Source organism: Colobus angolensis, unplaced genomic scaffold (genome assembly GCF_000951035.1).
Source record: "Colobus angolensis palliatus isolate OR3802 unplaced genomic scaffold, Cang.pa_1.0 Scaffold59, whole genome shotgun sequence".
In the NCBI taxonomy this organism is placed as follows: domain Eukaryota; kingdom Metazoa; phylum Chordata; class Mammalia; order Primates; family Cercopithecidae; genus Colobus; species Colobus angolensis.
Window position 1 is genome coordinate 10,920,314 of NW_012119487.1, and position 8,808 is coordinate 10,929,121.

General features: G+C 55.1%; 1 protein-coding gene across 1 annotated transcript in view; it reads right to left on the bottom strand.

The window, feature by feature from the left end:
- Positions 1-8,808, bottom strand: part of LMF1 (lipase maturation factor 1) — a 110,769-nt gene that overhangs the window by 101,407 nt on the left and 554 nt on the right. The window lies entirely within an intron of this gene.

Genomic DNA, 8,808 nt, shown 5'->3' on the forward strand with positions numbered 1-8,808 from the left:
GGTGACAACACCGCACCACAACCCGGACACAGACTCACAGTGAAAACACTGGATAACAACCCAGAGGGAAAATAAATGGGCGTAGGTCCACAGTGACAAAATCAGTGACCACAAACAAGTAAGTAACAAGATCTTCCTCACAGAGGAATTCCACATAATGTCTGCAGACACTCCCTCCGGGAGGCGGGGGCAGTGAGTGGCTTCCAGAGGACAGAGCAGGCAGGAAAGCCGGGACCCGACAGAGGGGACACCTGGTGGACACACCTTGGCCAGGTGATCAGAAAGCCGTGCGGATGTCGGGATTGTGATACGGTGGGACGGAAAGGGCCCCGCACCTCTGTGGGCGTCTTCCCAAAACCCATCACCCAGTCTAATAGCGAGAGAACACCAGACGGACCCAACGTGAGGGACGCTCTACAGACACCATGACAGGCCTACTGGACACTGCCAAGGTCGGAAAACACAGGAAAGTCTGGGAGACTGTCATAGACAGGGAGGGAGGGAGGAGACGCCAGGACAAAACTTTCTGGGAAAAGGCATGGGTGGAAAAGCCACAGAGGCTGCAGTTTTAGCTAATAGTTTTATTTTTAATAAAAAAATTTTAAAAAGTAAAGGTTTCTTGAAGACTCTGTACCACTCAGTGCCCAGCATGAAGGGCTGTGAGCAGCTTCCCTCCAGGGCAGTGGGAGCTGGGCCACAGGCAGAGCACCGCAGGGTCCTGGGCGACAAAAGGGCCAGTGTTGGTGACCTCTAAAGGGGCTGGGGATGGCAGGTGAGTGGGGGGCAGCTCCAAGTGAGGAGGAAGAGAATGGACACAGGCGGACACGGGGCAGGACACAGGATGGACACAGGGTAAACACGGGGCGGACAGGGGGCGGGACCCACGGTAGGACACAGACTGGACACAGGGCTGGACACATGGTGGACACAGAGTGGACATGGGGTGTGACGCAGGGTGGGAAACAGGGCTGCAGCAGAAGACTCCCCACACCCCTCCTGCCTCCACCTCCAGGTGGAAGGGACCTGAGTTGTGAGCGCTGACCTCCTAGCAACATAGAGGACACCTTACAGCAGGCCCTCAGCCCCAGCAGCCACATGCGCAGGGACCCTCAGCCCCAGCAGCCACATGCGCAGGGACCCTCAGCCCCAGCGGCCACATGTGCAGGGACCGCACCAGCAGCTTCCACAGGAGCTCAGGTCAGTGTGTGTGCATGTGGGTATGACATGCCCGTGTGTACATGTGTGCGCAGGGGTGTGTGCATGTGTCTGTACACGTGTGCACATGTATACATGTATGTGCGCACGTTCAGGGATGTGCGTGTATCCTGGCATGTCTGCAGGTGGGAGAAACACAGGTGGTGACTGTTCAGCCACTGCACACTCCAGGGCCCAACCCTCATCAGCGCTAGGAGGGGCCCTTTCCCACAGGGACCTAATCAGCGCTGCTGAAGGATGGATGTGCTCTGCCCCTCACCACAGTGCAAACTCCAGGGCCACAGAGGAAAACAAGATGTGGCCTCACCAAAGCAATAGCCTAAATCAGTAATTCTAAGGCAAGAAGCATAGGGTACTTCCTGCTTATCAGGAAAAAGGAAGACAGACTTAACTGAGATTTCAGGGAAAAAAATTATTTCAACCTCTACTCACATTATAAAAACAGCTACATAAAAAGCAGCAGCAAAAATTTTGAAACATCACAGGCTCTCAAAGCAAAACTAACCAACCAGTCAAGCTTCGGAAGGCCCCGTCACTGCCCCACACAGGAGGCAACAGACAGCCATGCGACCAGGTCTCACAGGGACCCTGAGCCTGACCTGGGAGCTGCAACCCTGTCTCCCAAGCAGCCAACAGCAGGCATGGCCAGCAAATACTTTGCGTCAGAATCAGAAACAAATTGCCACGTGTGGCAGCCTGAGCCTGTAGCCCCAGCTACTCAGGAGGCTGAGGCAGGAGAATCGCTTGAAACCGGAAGGAGGAGGTTGTAGTGAGAGGAGATCACACCACTGCATTCCAGCCTGGGCGAAAAAGTGAAACTGTCTCTAAAAAAAAAAAAAAAAAAAAAAAAAAAAAAAAAAAAAAAAAAAGAATCAGAAAAAAAAAAAATCAGCTTTCTCTTTTCTCCTTTTGGATAAATTGTTGTAAGATTAAAACAGTCGGCCGGGCGCGGTGGCTCAAGCCTGTAATCCCAGCACTTTGGGAGGCCGAGACGGGCGGATCACAAGGTCAGGAGATCGAGACCATCCTGGCGAACACGGTGAAACCCCGTCTCTACTAAAAAATACAAAAAAACTAGCCGGGCGAGGTGGCGGGCGCCTGTAATCCAAGCCACTTGGGAGGCTGAGGCAGGAGAATGGCGTGAACCCGGGAGGCGGAGCTTGCAGTGAGCTGAGATCCGGCCACTGCACTCCAGCCCGGGCGACAGAGCAAGACTCCGTCTCAAGAAAAAAAAAAAAAAAAACAAAAAAACAGTCATCCCAGAAATGCAGAAATGCCATTCTCGATGGTTCTTACTGGCCATGGTTAAATTCTGGGCCTTGGCACGGTGACCTCAAGTATTTTGTCTTTAAAGGTATGTGCTGCAGAGCTCTGAGGTCGGGCAGTGCTGTTTGCTTTTTAAACAAAGAAGTATTTTTACAGAAGACCTTGTAAAAGCAAGTGGTGCATTTCATTAGAATTCAAGTGGCCTGGAGAAAAGAAAAAGAACTCATTTCCCATGAGCTCTCAGAGCCACTGAAAGCTCAGAACAAAACAAACTGAGCAGGGTTTCAAGTATTCTTTTTGGTTTAATTTTCTCCTCAGATTTTCTGAAGAACAGCTGAGAGTTTAGCAAATATGGGTGCAAACGATTCTGCCTGCCATGTCAACTCTGCCTTGGGTGTCATCTGAGGAGGATGACAAGCTACAAGGGCTGCGGCGAGACTCAGAGACACGCTACTGATGGCACCGTGGCCCCACCTCGCTGGAGCAGCTGCAGGGGAGAAGTGATAAAACTGCCCCACGTGGAAAAGAAAGAAGGGCAGTGAGCGGGCGCAGAGAACAGACGCCACAACGCAGCACGCGTGCCTCCACGCCTAAAGGACAACACGAGTGTGGACATCCCCTAGAGGTTGGATTTTCAACACAAATCTCACCCGAGGACTCCAACGTGACAATGTGGAACTGGAAAGACGAGCAAGAAAAACCCCTCTGTTCCCGCCAGCGTTGGGTGTTCCTTCTGCAGCCCAGGCGGTCCACGTTACTCGGGATCATAGTCGAGCGGTGGGTTCTGTGTGGTGCTTGGCTCCTAGGGCCTTGGGGAACCCATGTTCTTCTCCATTCAGCTTCATGGAGAGACTTTTCCAGGTTCTAGCCCATGCTAGGAAGCTAGACAGGAGAGTGGCCCCACCCGCCCTGTTTGGAACCTAGTCGGGGCGTGCGGTGTTTGAAGCACGTGGGCAGATTGGGGTGAGGCCAGAAGAGCCTCTTCCAGAGCCAAGGACGAGCCTTGAGGCTGAAGAGCTCACCGAGGCCACTACAAGATAGAAAAAGAGCCTCAGAGAGTCCTCAGTAAATAACCAGAACAGAGAGCAAAGGTGGAGAGCAGGAGGGCAAGGCACTGAGACTCTACAAGCTTCCAGGGAGAAGAGTCAGATGCTTGAAGATGCCTCCTCGATGCTGCAAAGCTCTGAGGGAAAGTGGCTTTGATGGAGAATTACAGATCCAGGAAAGTTGGTCCTTTTCCTTTCTGAAAAAGCTGCTTGGGGATACACTCCAGCAAAAAGAGAATCCTCCAGCAAACAGGGAGACACGAGCAGCCCAGGAAGTATGAACGCAACCAAGGGAGGGCTGCGGCAGTCTCTCTCCTGCTGGGCCACACCTCAGGGCTGGAGGTGGGTGGAGGGGGAGGAAGGGGTGATGGCTGGAAAAGTGTCCCATGTTGACACTAAGCCCTGGTAGAGACCACCTGTTACAGGTCAGGCACATTTCACTGAGCAGGAGATGCCCCTAGAAGACAAGGGATAGAGGTATAAAGAAAGCCCTCTCCCTGACTGGAAGGAGCCAGAGGGTAGATGGGCACAACGACATTGGAAAGGGGACAATATCAGCCACAAAGGAAGCAGAGAGCAGGGCTCCAGTGGTCAGTCCTGGATGGGGTCAGGAGTCCACGAGTGATGAGGGCTAAGTCTGAAGACCGGAAGGGCATCGGCAACCATGGAGAGAACAAGCACAGTTCAACCCCGGGAAGGCAGAGGTCAGGTGGTCTCAGGACCGTGGTCAGGAAGGGATGCCTCACGTGGCGGGGACACAGCGGGAGCAGTTCAGGCACCACGGCTCGTCTGCTGGGGCCCCAGCCTCTCGTTGCAAGCAGTGCAGGTGGACATCTGCCCCAGAGGCAGCAGGGAGCGTGTGTCCCGAGGCCCCCAGCACTCGTGCCCTGTGCACGCGCCAAGCGTTTGGCCCCGGCCAGGGCGGTTCCCTCCTGGGCCTGTCCAGGACTCGGACCCAACAAACACGTGAACCGACAGACCAAATCCCTCAGGAGGGTCTCTGTGCTGAAGCCATGACAGCCATGAAAAGTGCCAGTCACAAAGTCAGTCTGCAAACACCAACATTACCCAGTCTCCATGTCACATTTCACCCACAAATCCCTTCCAAATTGTAACAGTATCTCATAAATGTTTGAGCTTCAAAAGAAAGGTCCTTTCCAACGTTCAGATACACAGAGAGACTCCGTGGCTGCCTGCAAGCCATCTCCCGAGCCAGCGTGTCCTCCGTCCACCTTCTGGGAAGTGTGCACAGGCGGGGAATCTCATGTCAGCCTCAGGATGGCCCAGTGGTCAGTCTCACCTCATCAGTGACAGGCAAGTCTTGATGAGTGTCTTGGCTAAGGCCACATAGCTAAGGTGTGGTCCACCAACTCTGAGCCCCACTACTTCCACCTGTCACAAGCTTCCGGAAAGTTCTCTGCAGTGAACAGCTATCAACCCAATTCTGACCAACTGTAATTACACTGTTTCCAGAAAACACCTGAATTCTGAGGCAGTTAAAATGCATTGTGTACATATTCTATGTGATTCTCAAAAATAGCAAACTAACATGAGTTCAGTCCAGGAGAGCCTAGCCGGGGTGGGCAGCTCTAGCCTAGGGTGTCTTCAGTAGCACCTGCGAGGCTGTCCTTCCCCGGCCTTGTCAGGGATCCAGCTCTACCCACGGGCGCTGTAACAGACGCAGGGCTGCCGGAAATTCCAGGAGTCCAGCCCCAGCTGCCTGTGGCCACCCATGGACCGACCTGCCCAGGCCCCCTGGGAGAGGGATTTCAAAGCATCAAGGAGCCGGCCTGGTTGACAAGCCTCCAAACCAGCTGTTTGCCACACATGCCCTTGCACTGCAGGGTTGACCAGTGCAGGCCTCAATCTTCCGCGGGGAACACTGGGCCACAACGCTGGTGTGTGACCCTGGGGGTCCCTGGCATAAAACAGTGAGGGCTTCTGGCTAGGCTGCTCTGCCCTTTGTCCCAGTGACCCTGGGCATGGTGCCGGCTCTTGGTTCAGTTTCCTCATTGCATACACAGACGGCAGCAGGCCTGAGTGCAGGAGGCACGAGCACCCATGGGCGGCCAGCACTGCCCCTACACACCAAGAACACAGCACCCAGGTCCCGCTGCTTAGGCCGGAAACTCCTGTCACATGAGCTTTTACTCATCCGGATTTTGGCCGTTCCTGGGAGTGGCATCTGGGCTGAGGGGATGCTCAGTGTCACGTGTCCCCCATCACCTCGGGTGGCCTTGGTCCTCCCAGGTGCCGTCACGGCCCAAGAACGCCACTGCCCAGATGTGAACCGGGTGTCCAGGATACGCAGGCTGCACAGCGACGTGAATGAAGGGCAGGGCTGAACTCCAGGGCCCACGGACACTCGCTGCACAGCCAGGCCGGAGGCTGACCCTGCTCCCTCGCTGTCCACCGGGGGCAGTGACGTTGTCACCAGAAGGTCGGCACCGGGCAAGTGCTACTTCAGCATCTGTTCAACACAGTAATTGCACTAGGGACTGGAGTCCACACGTCAGGATGACAGGTGTGTTTTCAACTCCGAGCCCTGTGAAAATGCCGCTTTCCGCTAACACGACACTCCGGCTCCCACAGCACAGCAGGGCATGGCAGACACCCCAGGATGCCCGTGGTACGCACGTCTGTATGCAGTAAGCACACCCCTAGCACCTGCACACCCCCAGCACCTACACACCTCAGTGGCAGCACATGGAAACACCCCGGCCCACGGGGGGAAGGAGCCAGCCCCAGGACGGACGCAAAATCAGGCTGAATGCAGAGGCCTGTCGCTGGCAGCCGGCCTCTCCAGGTCTAGCTTCGAAGCTTCCCCGAAAGAGTAGGCGTTTCTGTGTTCTCCTGATCTGTACATTTTTACTACGTCTGCTGAGACTATCTGCCTAAGCCTGCCTCAGTTCAATGTCTTTTAACATAGGGAGTTTCCACAGAATACATTTGATTATGTGTTTAACAAGTGTTCAATAGCTACAAACATTGTAAAATTCAGTATCAAGTGAACTATTTGGAGAGCCCCTATGGCAACTTGGAAAAACCCTGGGATTCTGAGGAACAGGGAGGAGCGCACGGTCCCAGTAAAATCCAGAACTTTCTAGAAGGAGATAAATGCAGGATGACTGCCTGCTTGCCCTGGGCCAGCTCAGCCAGAAAACCATGTCCCTGGAAGATCCTGGAAGATGGGAAACTGGTTCCTTGATACAGCAGAAAGACACTGATTCTACCCTAAATATACTCACAAGATAGAAGAACATGCATATGTCAAGGAGAAATGTTCAATGCTGGGCACCAGGCTTAAAATATCTACTTGACCCAGTGGCTTAAAAGTGGTTCCTTCAGAATTGAACAGAGAATCCCTGCAGAGATCAAAGGAGCCTCAGCTCGTTTGAAAGAGTCTGAGCTGGTTTTATGAAGCTGTGCTCAGGAGGCAACACCGCTGGGACTTTCCGCTGTATCTTGGGTTCCCCTGTGGAAGGCCTATTAGAGCCTCACAGCTTCGCTTTATCTCTACTTCATCGTTTGCTAAGTGACAGCACCAACATTTAGAACGACTGTTTAATACTGTGGAGGGAAAAGCAACCTGGGAAGAACTACATTTTAAAATAATTGCGGCCGGGCGCGGTGGCTCAAGCCTGTAATCCCAGCACTTTGGGAGGCTGAGACGGGCGGATCACGAGGTCAGGAGATCGAGACCATCCTGGCTAACACGGTGAAACCCCGTCTCTACTAAAAAATACAAAAAACTAGCCGGGCGAGGTGGCGGGCGCCTGTAGTCCCAGCTACTCCGGAGGCTGAGGCAGGAGAATGGCGGGAACCCGGGAGGCGGAGCTTGCAGTGAGCTGAGATCCGGCCACTGCACTCCAGCCTGGGCGACAGAGCGAGACTCCGTCTCAAAAAAAAAAAAAAAAAAAAAATTTAAGCCGGGCACAGTGGCTCACGCCTGTAATCCCAGCACTTCGGGAGGCCCTGAGGTCGGAAGTTCAAGACCAGCCTGGCCAACATGGTGAAACCCCATCTCTACTAAAAATATTTTTAAAAATTAGCCAGGCGTGGTGGTGCATGCCTGTAATCCCAGCTACTTGGAAGGCTGAGGCAGGAGAATTGCTTGAACCCAGGAGACAGAGGTTGCAGTGGGCCGAAATGGTGCCACTGCACTCCAGCGTGGGCAACAGAGCGAGACTCCGTCTCAAAAATACATAAAATAAAAATAATTGCTTTAAGGAAAGAGAGAGAGAGAGACCGAGTTGAAGCCGACACTGCAATCCCACAGGAAACCTGGTAGTGATGAGCACCAGGAGGTGGAAAGTATCACACAAACGGCACGCAAAACGTCAACCTGAGCATCACTCCAGCACAGCCAGGCTACCAAACTTCCCGTGATGTGCGTGGGACGAAAGCTGTGCAAACAAGAACTTCTGCGATCCGACCGTTTCCTTCCACGCGTGAGGGACGTAGACGACGGAAGGAAATGGAGACGTCCAGCGTCCACGGCCTACAACCACACGTGGACAACGCCAGGGCCAGTGGCTCCGCGGCCCTCTGGAAGGGTGGCTGCCCACGCACCCCGCTGGCTCCGTCTCGGCCTGGCACGCTCCCCTCACTTCCAGGCTCATTTGAGAGCCTAAGTTTGGGCTTCGTTGCTACCAACAGGTTGGGCTTATGAAACGTGTATCCGTGTGTCCACTAATGTCCCTGTGATCACAGGGCCGTTCTCTTCCAACCCAGTTGCGCGTAGTCGGGGCTGGGGAGGGAGGGAGTGGGAATCGCCAGCTGCCCCTGGCCAGGGGGTCCAGAGGTTTTGAGCCCGAACTGACTTTTCTCAGAGCTCTGCAGGCTGCGCACGCTGCGGGCTGGAGGGTCCCGGCCAGCGGACCCCGCCAACCACACCCCAGAGTGAGGCGCAGGCTTCACCTGCAGACGAGGGTCCAGAGCTGCCCCCAGGCCTCCGCTGGGGACCCTCCCGAAGGCGGGCTGAGCTAGGCGAGAACACCAAAGGAGAAACTCCAGTCTGGCCACCAGCCAGTCACCCTCCCTCAGCCCTCGGGAGACGCGAAGGGGGCTCCCGGGCCGGCTCCCCGCGGTGCCGATGTGGCGTGCGGGGGCCCAGCGAGAGCGGGAAGCTCCACCGTCAGCACAGCGCTGTGCCGGGGGCAGCAGGGGCGCCCCCCTCTCCAGGCCTCCCCCCGCCCCGCAGCCAGAACGCAGAACCCCCGACCTGCCCACGGACGGGCGACCCGCCGCCCGACTTGCCCTGCTGGCCTGCGAGCTCCTG